This window comes from Marmota marmota, unplaced genomic scaffold (genome assembly GCF_001458135.2).
Source record: "Marmota marmota marmota unplaced genomic scaffold, marMar, whole genome shotgun sequence".
Taxonomy (NCBI): Eukaryota; Metazoa; Chordata; class Mammalia; order Rodentia; family Sciuridae; genus Marmota; species Marmota marmota.
In genome coordinates this window covers 32,306,869-32,320,108 of record NW_026000016.1, presented here as the reverse complement: position 1 = coordinate 32,320,108, position 13,240 = coordinate 32,306,869, and the positions used below count along the sequence as shown (strand labels likewise).

Here is a 13,240-nt window from a genome sequence, read left to right as displayed (position 1 = left end):
TGTCTTCCTTTCTAACCAAATTGGCACACACCTACTCATCCTTGTAGGGTCTCTCCTAGTGGGGACTACGACTACCCCCACACCAGAGCTTATAAAAAAAGAGTCCTCTTTTTTTCTAGAACAAAGGAGCTGGAATTTGATTTCCTCCTTTACAACCTGAATTATCTAATTATGTCCTGAATTGCAGTTGCTCATTTGGTTCCTAACAGTCAGCTTCCAAGTGTTTGCTGAGCCAAGCTCCAGAACATAATTGGCCTCTTCATTTTTGTTTTCATTTCTTATCTCAGACCCATCTCCTGCCCTCCTTCCATGGCTCAGTGCTGTCAGTGGTGATGGTGATATTTATAGTCTATTAATGTTTGTTGAGCTCTTGACTATATGTCAGCACTGTCATAAGCACCTTTCAAGTATTAACTCTTTTAGGTCTCATTTACAAGTTAAAATGGATGGGCTGGGGTTGTGGCTCAGTGGTAGAGCACTTCGCTGGGTTTGATCCTCAGCACCACATAAAAATAAATAAAGGTGAAAGAAAAAAGATGCAGTCATTGCCTTTAAGATAAAAAAGTTGATAACATTTTTATTGTTATTTTTACAGATGAGAAAACTAAGATACAGCTAATAATTGGCTGAACCTGAATTGAAATCTAGGTACTTCACTGTTTCACCCATACATGTGCTGACTTTCATGTGAATATATATTAATAGAATTAGTGGGATAATGAAGGGTATGGAGGAAATATCATAATTTCCAATGTACCAACAGTACCTTCATGTGAATTAAATGCTTTTTGATTCTAAATAGCATTGTTACAATTGAATCCTTTGGAGGTCACAAGAACTGATTTTGTGTGTGTTGGAGTAATGGTGGTCATTTTTTTTTATATCACTCAACTAATATTTGAATACCAACTATGTGTGCTAAGAAATCAAAAAGATTTCAGATGAGATGCCTAGTCTAGTAGAGGAAGCCATATATATACAGGAAAAGCACACTAGTATAAAAGATGCCGTGTGTGTGTATCAGCACACAATAAGTTATGATCAAGTTTATCAAAAGTAAATAACAGGGAAGATTTTGCAACTATCCTGAATAAATCAATCTCACCAATCATTAATATAATCAAAAATCCTAATTATGTTTCTTTCATCTTCTATTGTATGAAGAACAGGTTCCACAGGAACATGGGATCCCCTAAATTTTCTTGATCATTTCATATTTTTATTTAAATAATGATTACCAGGATTTTGTATTAGTGAAGGTTCTGTGATAGTTTTCTTAATGGTCATTTTGACACTCTGTAAATATATTTGCATAATTGGCTGTTAGTTCTGGAGTAATGTTGACATTTCTTGTGATTCTCCAGGTCTGATAGAGGCTTGTGACAACCCTGAATCAACATCTTGCCCTGGAATATTACCAGATCATGCACAAAATCTCCTAGAGACAGGTTGTGGTAATGATGGATGAGAATGTCTATATTTTGAGTGGCTGCTTAGGAAAGGTCAGAAGTGCTCTCTGTGTGATCAAGCCTCAAAACACTTCAGATGTGTTTTTCAAACTGATTGCTGAATCAACATAAGAGCATTCCATGGTAACTAACCTGTGTTCGTTGGACTGGAGTTGGCTGTCACAGGGCTAGCAATGGGGTCCTTTTGGAAGCCTCGAGTAGCATGGCAGAAGTGAGTAGGTGTTAAGCAGAAGTTTGAGAGAAAAATATAGCTAAGATGATTGCATCAGAAGTAAGAGACACCATCTTATAGGAGAAGAAATTATTGATATTTTCAGAGGAAAGAGATGACCTAGAGAAGTCATGAAGGGACTTACACTTCATGAAAATTGCAGTACAATGCACATTTGGGTACAGAAGTTTGGCTGGGTCGGGGGATTGCTTCATCCATCATGCATTAAACTACCTGGAACTTCAAGGGGAAACAGATACAGTAGATTGTTGATTCCATAGATAGCGATGGCTATAGTTTGAATCTGGAATATCCCTCAAAGGCCCCTGTGTTAAAGTCTTGGTCATCAGCCCGGGAGTAGTGAAACCTTTAAGAAGGAGGACTTAGTGACGGGTCTTATGTCATTGAGGTCATGTCCTTAAAGGGTGTTATGGGACTCCGGCCCCTTCCTGTGTCTCTTTTGTAATCTGGCCATGAGGTGAACAGCTTTGCTCTGCCACATGCTCCTGCCGTGATGTGGTACCACAGACCCAAAGCAACAGGGTCACTAAATAATGGACTGATACCTCCAGAACTGTGGGCCAGAATAAACCTTTTCAGTAACTGCCTTACATTCACATAGTAATCCAGTAGGGAGGGTAAATATCAGTCAAACAGGCAAGCAGAGCTAGAACTAAGGTCAGGGCACGATCAGATCCTATCTTTATCATGAATTTTTGGTATTAGGGTTGACTTTTCAGAATATTATATTAAATATTATTTATTTTGATTATTTTGTTTTTTGACACTCCTTAATTTTTGAACCACAGGGGAGAACCTCGTCAGTGCTAGCCCTGCCTGAATGCAATTAAAATGAGATGTTGGAAGCTGGCTGCAGTGGTGCTTACCTGCAATATTAGTAGCTCCAGAGGCTGAGACAGGAGGATGATAATTTCAAGGCCAGCCTCAGCAATTTACCGAGACCCTAAGCAACTTTGACCCTGTTTCAAGGGAAAAAGAGAGAGAGAGAGAGAGACAGAGAGAGAGAGAGAGAGAGAATTTTGAACATGTGCTATACAGCCCAGTGAATACAATCATTGCATTTTATTTCAGATATGACCTCACAGGGCATCTGGTGTTATCTTGTCACAGAGGCTCTATCAAGTGGCTTCAAGACCATGTTCAGCTTAAAAATGCATTTATTTATTTATTTTTTTGCCATTGACATTATTCAATTCAAAAATTGATATAATTTTTCCCATTGGAAAATTGGAAAATTTCTTCTAAAACAGTTTGAATATATGATTTCTCTTGAAATCGGAAAATCTATCACACGGAATCTACATTCTCTCTTGGCAGTAAGCTGGCTGGAATATTTTCTTCAACACCTGTACCCACATCATATACATACCTGAGGCCTGATTAACTGCTGCATTTTTTTCAATAATACTTCTTAAAAATAGAATTTGATTCATTTAATGAACACTGGATTTTGTACCTTTTGTGTGTAAGATACTGGCCTGACGAATAAGATGACAGGGTCCATTTCCTCTTGGAATTCATTCTAGTCTTATAGACAATTATTGGTTGAATTGTATTCTCCTGTAATATATTTTAAGTTCAAGTCCTAATCTTAGTACTTCAGAATGTGACCCTTTTAGGAAGTGGGGTTTTACAGAGATAAGTTGAGTTTTTTTTTTTTTTCTTAAGATGGACCCTAATTCAATAGGACTGGAATCATTTAAATAGGGGGAAATTTGGACAGAGAGACCACTCAGAGAGAAAGTGACATGAGAAGACAGCCAGGCCAGCAGAGTGATGCATCTACAAACCCAGGAACATCAGGGATTGCCAGCAAACTCCAGAAACCAGAAGAATCAAGGAAGGATTTGCCCTAAAAATTGTAAGAGAAAGCGAGAAAGCCAGTCCCTACTCTCATTTGATTTCCAACTTCTGGCCTCCAAACCTGGACCTACATTTCTGTTGTTTTTAGCCAGCGAGGCTTTTGTTAACGTCATTGCAACGTTCCCAGGAAACGAAGACAGGCAGTTACTGAATAACATCTTGAGTGAGTACCTAGGTGTTACAGCTGATGGGGTCATGAAGGGTAGCTAGGGGGTGCCGCAGGAGTGTGCTGGGGCATCAGGACTGACCTCATCTGGAGCTGGCAAGGGTGTGGTTTTCTGAAGAAGGTGTGTTTTTTTTCTGAGGTCTGAAAGATGGGTAGAAGTTGTATGCAGGCAATGAAGGAGACAGGCATGGTCCAAGCTGGAAGAGCTGGTATGTGCAAAGGCTCTAGAGGAACAATGCGGGGAGTAGGATACATTGAAGAAACTGGAATTCAAACAATTGCTGAACCACAGAGAGAAAAGGGCGGCCTGGCGAGATGGGCCCTAGGTGGCAGGGGTGTATTGACTTATTTAACTATGTTATTTTGAAAAAGTCACTTAGCATCTCTGGACATAATAGCAGTGTTTAGTTTTAACAGTTCTTAATGAGAATTAAATGCAATAGTAATGAAGTGGTTTAAATGAATGCCTGGCTCAGTAATTCCTAGATAGATATTACCTAATGTTGTAATTCCTGCTCTTCTTATTGACCAAGCAAGGATATTAGGGGCCTTGGGTTGTCAATGACATTGTAAGGTCTTTCTTGAAGGAAATAGGAAACCAGAAGTGCATGATTTTAAGATATCTTTTATTTTATTTATTTATTTTTATGTGGTGCTGAGGATCGAACCCAGAACATCTTCTGAATTTGTTCTAATAGTTTCATGTCTCAGGGTCTCATGCATGTGAGGCAAGCTATCTATCACTGAGCCACCACACCAGCCTCATGCATGATTTTATTTAGGGATTCAATACAACTTAATTTTTTTTTTTAAGTTCCATGTGGCTGCAGTGTGGTAAGTGGATTGGAGATCAGTGAAGGGGCCAGGGGCAAAAGCCCCCAGGAAGAGCTGGTCCATGAGGCAAAAGTGATGGTGGCAGTTCTGCCTTGGTCACTTTGTAGGGTTTGGGAAAATCCCATGACCACCTTCATGTATTTTAGAATTCAATAAAAATCCATTTTCTTCTCTATTTTAGAGTTTTCTTATAGAACAAATACATCCTGGGGTGATACATGAATTTTTCAATCTCAGTTCTTCCATAAATTCAGCAAGTAGCCTTAGGCAAGCCTTATGTGCTCATTCAATCATAGACACACAAAGGGATAAGGGGAAAGTAGATTCCGTATGTACGGTGAAGTCAACATCTTTGATTACTGAACACATTAAAAAATGTCTTTAGGAGATTCCAAATACTCACATTCTCTGTTTGCTTCTTTATTGCCTTTAAGCGGTGTGACTTCATTTTAGAAGGGAAATTGGATTGATTTGTTCTTCACAAAGCCACAGTCAGTACTGTCAGAATCTGCGGTCTCAGGTGAAGGCAGGATGCTGTACTGGGCAATGTTCACATCAAATACAAGTTTCAAATAAAGGATCCGATGTGCCAAAAATTCATTAGGTAATGAAAGCCCTCAAGAAACATTGAAAATGCTCTAGTTCTCTCTGGATTTATGGTTGATTTAAAAATGCAGCACATTTGATATAATTGGCTTGCTTAACATAGACAAATTTAAAAAATTATCTAATGAATTCACTGTCAGTGGAGGATTGACCTATGATATCAGAGGTAGAAAATACTGACATCTGGATATGTACCAGCCTAATGTCCATTTCCTGGTGATAGTTTATTATGCTACTCATGTTTGACAGGTGTAAGGATATTGTCCCTGAATTCTTTGTGTATCAGATGAATGAGAACGTTTTCTGAATTTATTCTAACAGAGTATCCTGTTATAAGGGTTCATTCCCTTCATAATGCTCTTATTCCCTATCAGGGAAAACTGAATATTAATATTAGCTTTTTTACTAGTTAATAACTATTGTGTATACATTAATTAAAACACTGGTCTTTCTATATGGAACACAGGTGCTTTGACTTACATGAATTTTCAACACTAAAATGAGATAATATTGGACTAAGTACTCCAATTATTAAAAAAAATTATTTCAATTAAAAACTTACCTAAGTATGTTTGTGTATTTTTGTTTCAAAGTAAGTAAGTACACAAAGCTACTATATAAGATAATTCTGAGTATTGTATATCTTAGGGCTACATTTCTTTTTATAAATGAACCAGCCAGTTTTGATGAATTTCGCAATTCTGGTAAAATGACATCTGATCCTTCCTTCACGGTGAAGCACTTGAATCTGAAACTCTCTCGGTAATTCAGTGATGTTTTGCTGAATAGATATGAACATAGTTTCACTAGTGTCATTCTTTCCTAAGTATATTAGCTCCATTGTGATAAGAGTTGGTGATTTTTACTGCTCTAAGTCCCAAATGTTGTAAAAATATCTGATACATTGTAAATGTTTAATTAAACTCCAGTTGAATTAGTGAATAAATATATTTGTTATACTATCAATGACATATGACATGTAAGTGACGTTGGAAATGGAAAGGTTTTTGAATGTCTCACTTCATGGTTGAGAGTGGATGTTGATATGTGCCATTGCCTGCCATGATTTGCCAACTCTGTTGCCATCTAGACATCACCATTGTTGAAACTGTTTCATTGGCTGTAAGCTATTGAGCAGAGTGAGCCTGGATCCTACCTCTTGTCTAATGGTTCTCAAGGTGTGGTCCCTGGATTAGTAGCACCAGCATCATCTCGGGATTTATTATTCATACCACTTTTCAAGCCCCACCCTAGACATAATATTCAGAAACACTGGGGGTGGGCTCAGCAATTTGTGTTCTAACCACCATCCAGATATTTTTGATGCCTGTTCAAGTTTGAGAACTTCTGCTGTATTCATACTTCTTTGGGCATCTACCTCATAATTCCTTTTTCCATTTCTAACAATGATTTCCGACTTACCTTCTGATTGGCACATTCTAATTTAGAAGATATTAATTCTTTAAAATGAACAAATTTTGATCTTTGATGAATTGCTGTTTTATATTAATTTACATAGCTTGGCTCTGACATTTTATAAGATTGCTTAGAATTTGACTCTTAGAGGCTACATTAATTATCTATTGCTGCATAAAAAGTAACACCCAAACTCAGCAGCTGAAAACAAGAAACATTTATGATCTTAAAGTTTTGAGGCTTATGAATCTGCACTTTATTTGGGTGACGCTGGCTGAGGGTCTCTCAAGAGATTCTACCAAAGGTATTGCGTGGGGCAATAGACATTTCAAGGCTTGACTGAGGAAGGATCTGCTTTGAAGTTCAGGAAGACTTCAGGAGATCTCCTCCCAGGCTTATTCATGCAGGGCATTCCACAGGGTTATCTTTCAATAAGGCAACCATATTCGAGCCAGGAGAGGGCTAAAAGAGAGCACACAAAAGGGAAGCCACAGTCTTTTTATATCCTAATCTTGGAAGGAGCATTCTTTATGCCAAATTCTATTTATTAGAATTAAGTCAATATAATTATTTCCAGTATATATCAACTGCAAATTGGTAGAATCACTATGGAAAGCAGTACATGGATATTCCTCAGAAAACTTGGAATGGAACCACCATTTGACACAGTTATCCCACTCTTAGGTTTATACTCAAAGGACTTAAAATCAGCATACTCCAGTGATGCAGCCACATCAATGTTAATAGCTAAACTCTGGAACCAATCTAGGTGCCCTTCAACACATGAATGGATAAAGAAAATGTGGTTTATATACACAATGAAATATTGCTCAGCCTTAAAGAAGATGGAATTGGCCAGTAAATGGATGGAACTAGAGAATGTTATGCTAAGTGAAATAAGCCAATACCAAAGAACCAAAGGCCGAATATTTTCTCTGATATGCAGATGTTAATTCACAATAAGGGTGGAGGAGAATAGAGGTACTTTGGATTAGACAGAGGGGAGTGAAGGGAGGGTAGGGGGTATGAGGGTGGGAATGATAGGAGAATGAATTGGACATTATTACCCTATGTGCATATATGATTACATGACCTGTGTAACTCTATATCATGTACAGCCAGAAGAATGAGAAGTTATACTCCATTTTTGTATAGTGTGTCAAAATGCATTCTACTGTCATGTGTAAGTAATTAGAACAAATTTAAAAATTTAAAAAGAATTAAGTCAGTATATATAGTCCAAATGCAAGGAGAGGGGATAGCACAAGAGCATGAATGTTAGTTGGCAGGAATCAATGACTCGTTGAGACTCAAATTTAAAGACCTTCACAAAACTAAATTATTTTCATTTCCTCTTCTTCCTTGCATTGCAGTATTTGAATTAGGGCTCTTGATTTCAAGTGTCAGAAATCTCAACCCAAACTGGCTTATATAAAAATAAAATGTGTGTATCTCAAGGTGTGGCATGATATAGGTGTCTGATTAGATGCTGTCACCTGCACTTGGTGATCTTGTTTTGATTTGCTCTGTGCTGGCTCCATTCTCAAGTGTCTTCTCCTTTCCTGTTCAAATGGAAGCCTCTAAGACATTCAGATCATTCATATTCAAAGTCATTGGATGAGAACAGAAGTCTCCAATGGTGGGTGGCACAAGTCCCTTTGGCTGAGTAGGTCACAGGCCCATGCTTGAACCAGTCAAGAGGCTGGGGAGTCATGACTGTATTGGCTGAAACCTAGCATGCATACTCTACCTACAATCAGGGATGAGTCTCACAAGAAAACCAACGGCCATGAAAGCAGAAGGTAGGTGCTTGGAAGAGGCCATGTCATACAGGCATCTCACCAAAGTGCTACCAATATTGTCCTCTTTGACTGAGTTTGCAGTCGAGTAGAACTTCTAAGAAAATGACCCCTCTCCATCATGCCCACTCCCCATGCCCCACGGATCACAAAGTCCTACTGATCTCCTTCCAACTCTGTGTCTTTGATACCACCACCCAAATCACCATGATTCTCTCATCTAGACCTGAGTAATAATGTCTAAATTCATATGCTTACACTTTTTGTTCCCCTATATTTTTGTTTCCCTTCTTTCTGTTCTCCATATAGCAAGCAGAAGAATTCTTAAAAAAAATGTCTGATGAGATTTCTTGGTGATGAATATTCATCAATATCCCATTCATTAAAATCCAGAAGCTGTAAGACCAGGTCTCTCCCTATGTCTCTGGCTTGATCACTGTCCACCAGCAATCCTTGCTTTCTGAGCTCTCCAGATTCTCCCAGCTGCTTTGTGCTACAGTCTTTTTACAGGCTTGTTGTTGAGAAGCCTCTTTGCATACATTATGCTTCTTATGCTTAATGCTCAACAGTATGTGCATTTTCAGGGACCAACTTCAGTGTCACTTCTTTAGACAGGTTTTCTCTGAATTTCTAATACCAAGTACTCTCATAGTACCTGGTAACTTTTTAGGTCACTTAATCAGAATTTGAATTTTATACTTGTCCAGTACCTACTCTATCTAGGTCACACAGTTTCTGAAGGCAATGCCCTTACTTTAACCATAGTTCTCCTGTATGCAGTAGTCACTCAGTAAATATTTTTTGGATGGAGGTGATTTATTCTTCCTTTTCTTTTATCTGTGCGATGATGTTACCTAGAAGATGAAATGAATTGCAAAATTCATTACAGAATTGGAATTTCTTGGTGGTCTTACTTGTTCAGGAACTCTCTGATTTATGGGGTTATGACAGGCAAAGGAGAGAATAAAAATCCTTTGGGAATCAATAATATTGAATACATAAATGCTGCCATAGATCAGATATTGACTGTTTCCCAAAAGCCTGTGCATAAAAGATTTGTTCCTCAGGGTGGCAGTATTTGGAAGTGCTGTGCACTTTTAAGAGGTGAGGGTCTTTGGGTAACTCCTTAGATCATTGGAAGTGTGTCCTCCCTCCCAGAGAAAAGACACTGTGAAATCCTGGCACATCCCATTGTTCTTGTTTTCTTCCTGGCTCACGATATAAGCAGTATCTCTGTCACATGCTCCCTCCATGATGTGTTACCCTTCCTAGAGGCCTGAAGAATGGGGCCACATGATTTTGGATGAACCCCCAGAATTACAAACCAAAATAAAACTTTTCTCTTCATAAGTTAATTTTCCCTAACATTTCAGTGTAGTAATATGAAACTGAAAAATACATGATTGCCTCACTATGATCTTTGCAATAGCCTTTGTGAATTCAGTGAGTTATCCTTATTTAATAGGGTAGGAATCAGATGGTCAGAAAGATAAAGTGACTTTCTCTAATGCACATGGTTCAGAAGTGGTGGAGATAGGTCACCCATAGAAATCTTTGACTCCAAAATCCCAGATATGTATGGGAATATGAAAAAAAGTGGTATACTTATTTTTTACTTTTATTTTTTTCATTATGGCATTTTGAATAGGCCAAGGTCAAAAAGCAAAATAAACATAAAAATGAGTTTTTCTTGATCTCACAGTACTTAATTGGATCTGAAAGCACTAGAATAAGGGCAGTATAGACTTTGGGGAGCTAAAGCTCTTTATTATATATTTCAGATTTTCTTATCTATTAAAATGAAGTCAAGGGATATTCAGTAATCCTGCAACATGGAAGAAATAGAATCCATCTACCCTTTCTATTGAACTTTTGATGGGATTTGTATGCATTGCAGGCATAAATTTAAACAAGATAATCCATCCCACTTCCCTGTTGCTCCAGTTTCAGTGATAGACAAAGTAGTCTACTTCCTTTTTTCCTCTTAATTCAACACTGTAAGAATGTATTGGCACAAGAGGGATCTTAAATGAGCAGGAGTACTGAAGGATGGGGACTTTATGGGGTTGCAATGGAAAGCAGACTGGAGTCAGTGTGATTGGTTGGTTTCTTGGTTTTTCAAATTATTTTTGAGGCTGCACCTTTGCTTTCTGGCTTGTTGGAGTGATTCCTGCTGTTACAGTTTGGAGTCTCCCTCTCCTTCCCTTGTTCTTCCCTTCCCTTCTTTTCCATGTAAACCTCTCATTCACCCCCACCCCCACTTCAAGCATCCTACATGCATGTGATGCATGAAGGAAGACAACTCTTACATATGAAGTCATAGGGAAAGTGAAAACTCAGCAGTTGAGATTGGGGGTGAGACCTACATGCTGTGAGTATGGAAAAATGGAAGCACTATACAGACCTACATAAATAACAAGCAGGCATCTTTAAACTGTTCATCAAGCTCCCACTGTAGTAAATGGTAGACCATTGACAAGGGATCAAAGTGTGTGTGTGTGTGTGTGTGTGTGTGTGTGTGTGTGTTATCCTGGTTCCAAATCTTGGAGGAAGACCAGATGAATGATAATGTCAGCTTTTTACTAGTGATCATACTTTCATTTGGATGTTTACTGTACACTTATTTAGCATCAGTCACTAGTTATATAGATCATAATGAACAGAGAATTGTGGTTTATGAACTTACAATCTAGTTTAACAAAGCACAACACGCTGTGACAGCGCAAAGATAGAAGTACAAGTTGAGGCAGGAAGATGGCAAGTTCAAAGCCAGCTCTGCAACTTAGTGAGGCCCTAAGCCACTGAACAAGACTATCTCAACATGAAAAGATAAAAAATAAAAAGAGGATATGGCTCAGAGGTTCAGTGCCTCTGGGTTCAATCCCTGGTACCAAAACAAAACCAAAAAAAGGGTGAATTGGGAAATAGCTGGTAAGACACCTCATTTTCCAGGGTTCTTGGACAACTTCTGATAGCATGGAGAATCTGAAGGATAATAATACTGGAGATGGTTAATTTTATGTCAGTTTGGCTAGGCTCTAATACCCAGTCATTTAGTCAAACTCTAATGAGGATTTAAGTGTTGCTGTGAAGATATTTTGCAGATGTAGCTAATATTTACAACCAGTTGATTTTAAGGAAAGAGGATTAGTCTAGATAATGCAGGTGGGCCTCACTTAGGAGTAAAAGGTAGACTTTCTAGAAAAGTGGAAATTCTGCTCTAGTCAGAAGCATCCACTCTTGCCTGAGTTTCCTTCCAGTCTGCCAGAACTGCCCTACAGATTTGAGAGTGACCTGCCAGCATCCATAATCATGTGAAGCAATTCTTTAAAGTAAATCTTTTATCATGCGTGTATATGTGTTGGGGCGGGGGAGAGAAGGGGGATGAGAATGAACACATTTCCTGTTTCTCTTGGGCAAATACCTTAGTCATGTAAGGTGTGAGGTATGTGTGTGGTGGGGGAAAGTGCAAGGCAAGGTGATGATATCTAGAAAGGGCTGGAATGAAAAGCTAGATCATGAAGCACATTATATGTGACCTAGAGACTTTGGAAGGGTTTTAAGTTTCTGGGAGTGGAAAGATTAGATTCACATTTTAGAAAGGACTTGTGTTACTATGGAGAGCAGAAGTTTAGAAAACTTGCTTCAATTCGAACAGGATGGATAATATATATTTTAATAGGGAAGAAGGTGCTGAATCTAGTCTAGAATCTAAAATAATAACATAGTGTTTTTATTATTGATGGTGGGACAGTCTTGCAAAAGAGTCATATGCTTCTTTTTGTAGTCACGTCTATACCTTTCACTAGGAAGTTCTCCTTGTTAATTGGGAAAATAATCCAAACTGTCTGAGCAGCAGTTATGGAAGATGAACTCATACATAGCAGTGGGGTGGGAGGATGGAGGTCAGCAGGGGATTCCTGCAGCGAAAGTGGGAAGAGAAAGTTTACAAACGGATTGAAGTTCCACAACATCCTGTGTGTTGTGAGAGGATTCGCCTATTAAATCCCTGTTGCCACAAGTTCCCTGAGCTGCCTTCTTCGTGTCTGGGCGTGGTTTGTACCTGTCAAACTGGCACCTGAAGGGGTAAGGGGACTGGGAACTTGGAGTTCCAGCTGAGGTCGGAGGTTTCCCACTCCGAGGCTCCCAAGGACAGCCTTTAGCAACCTGTGTCCAGGGCAAAGGGTGTTCTTTTTTTCCCCCTCTGCACCTCTAGATGTCTTCACCCTGACTCCGGTTGTAGTCCCTGTCATTTCTGGCCTGGGACATTCTGCCAAACTGCGCTCCAGGCTCATCTCAATCACCCTTGGAGGTGTAGTGGGGATTGCTGGTGAGGAGTTAATACCTTTTCCCAGGTGCAGATAGTAAGAGGGTAGGACTTCAAACCTCCCCGACTCCAGGGCGCCAATGAAGGGCATATCCCTATACCACCCTGGCCAGGTGAGGGAGAGCACGAAGATGAGGAAGATGCCCACCTGCAAAGGTCTGGGTATCCGCGCTCCAGAGCTTAGGTCCCACATGCCGCGCCCGACCTGGAAGAAGACGGAATGGAACTCTGGGGCATATGAATGCCAGACAGAGAGAATGAGGAGATGGTGTGTGTGTGTGTGTGTGTGTATTTTTTTTTTGGGGGGGGTGGCGTTTAATAGTGGAACGGGCTGACACGGGGAGAGGCAGCAGGTGAGCCAAGGGGCTGTGCCCCAGGCGGGGAGGCGGGCTGAGCCAGGCTCTGGAAGGGAGCACCAGTAAGGGCGACGCGGGCGAGGATTGGGCCAGAAGGGGGTGCGGAGAGGCGAGCTCAGGCGGTGAGACAGCGAGGGAGGTGGAGGCGAGGGGGAGGGAGTTCTGAAAGGAG

General features: G+C 39.7%; 1 protein-coding gene and 1 long non-coding RNA gene across 2 annotated transcripts in view; one reads left to right on the top strand and one right to left on the bottom strand.

Annotated features, from left to right (window-relative positions):
* Positions 1-13,240, top strand: part of Kcnk2 (potassium two pore domain channel subfamily K member 2) — a 186,234-nt gene that overhangs the window by 48,725 nt on the left and 124,269 nt on the right. The gene's annotated exons all lie outside the window — the stretch shown is intronic.
* LOC125618483 lies at positions 6,789-12,999 on the bottom strand. Its single transcript, XR_007349783.1, has 2 exons — positions 12,861-12,999; positions 6,789-7,048 (listed from the first exon to the last, which is right to left on the bottom strand). It is a non-coding gene; the product is annotated as an uncharacterized LOC125618483 (long non-coding RNA).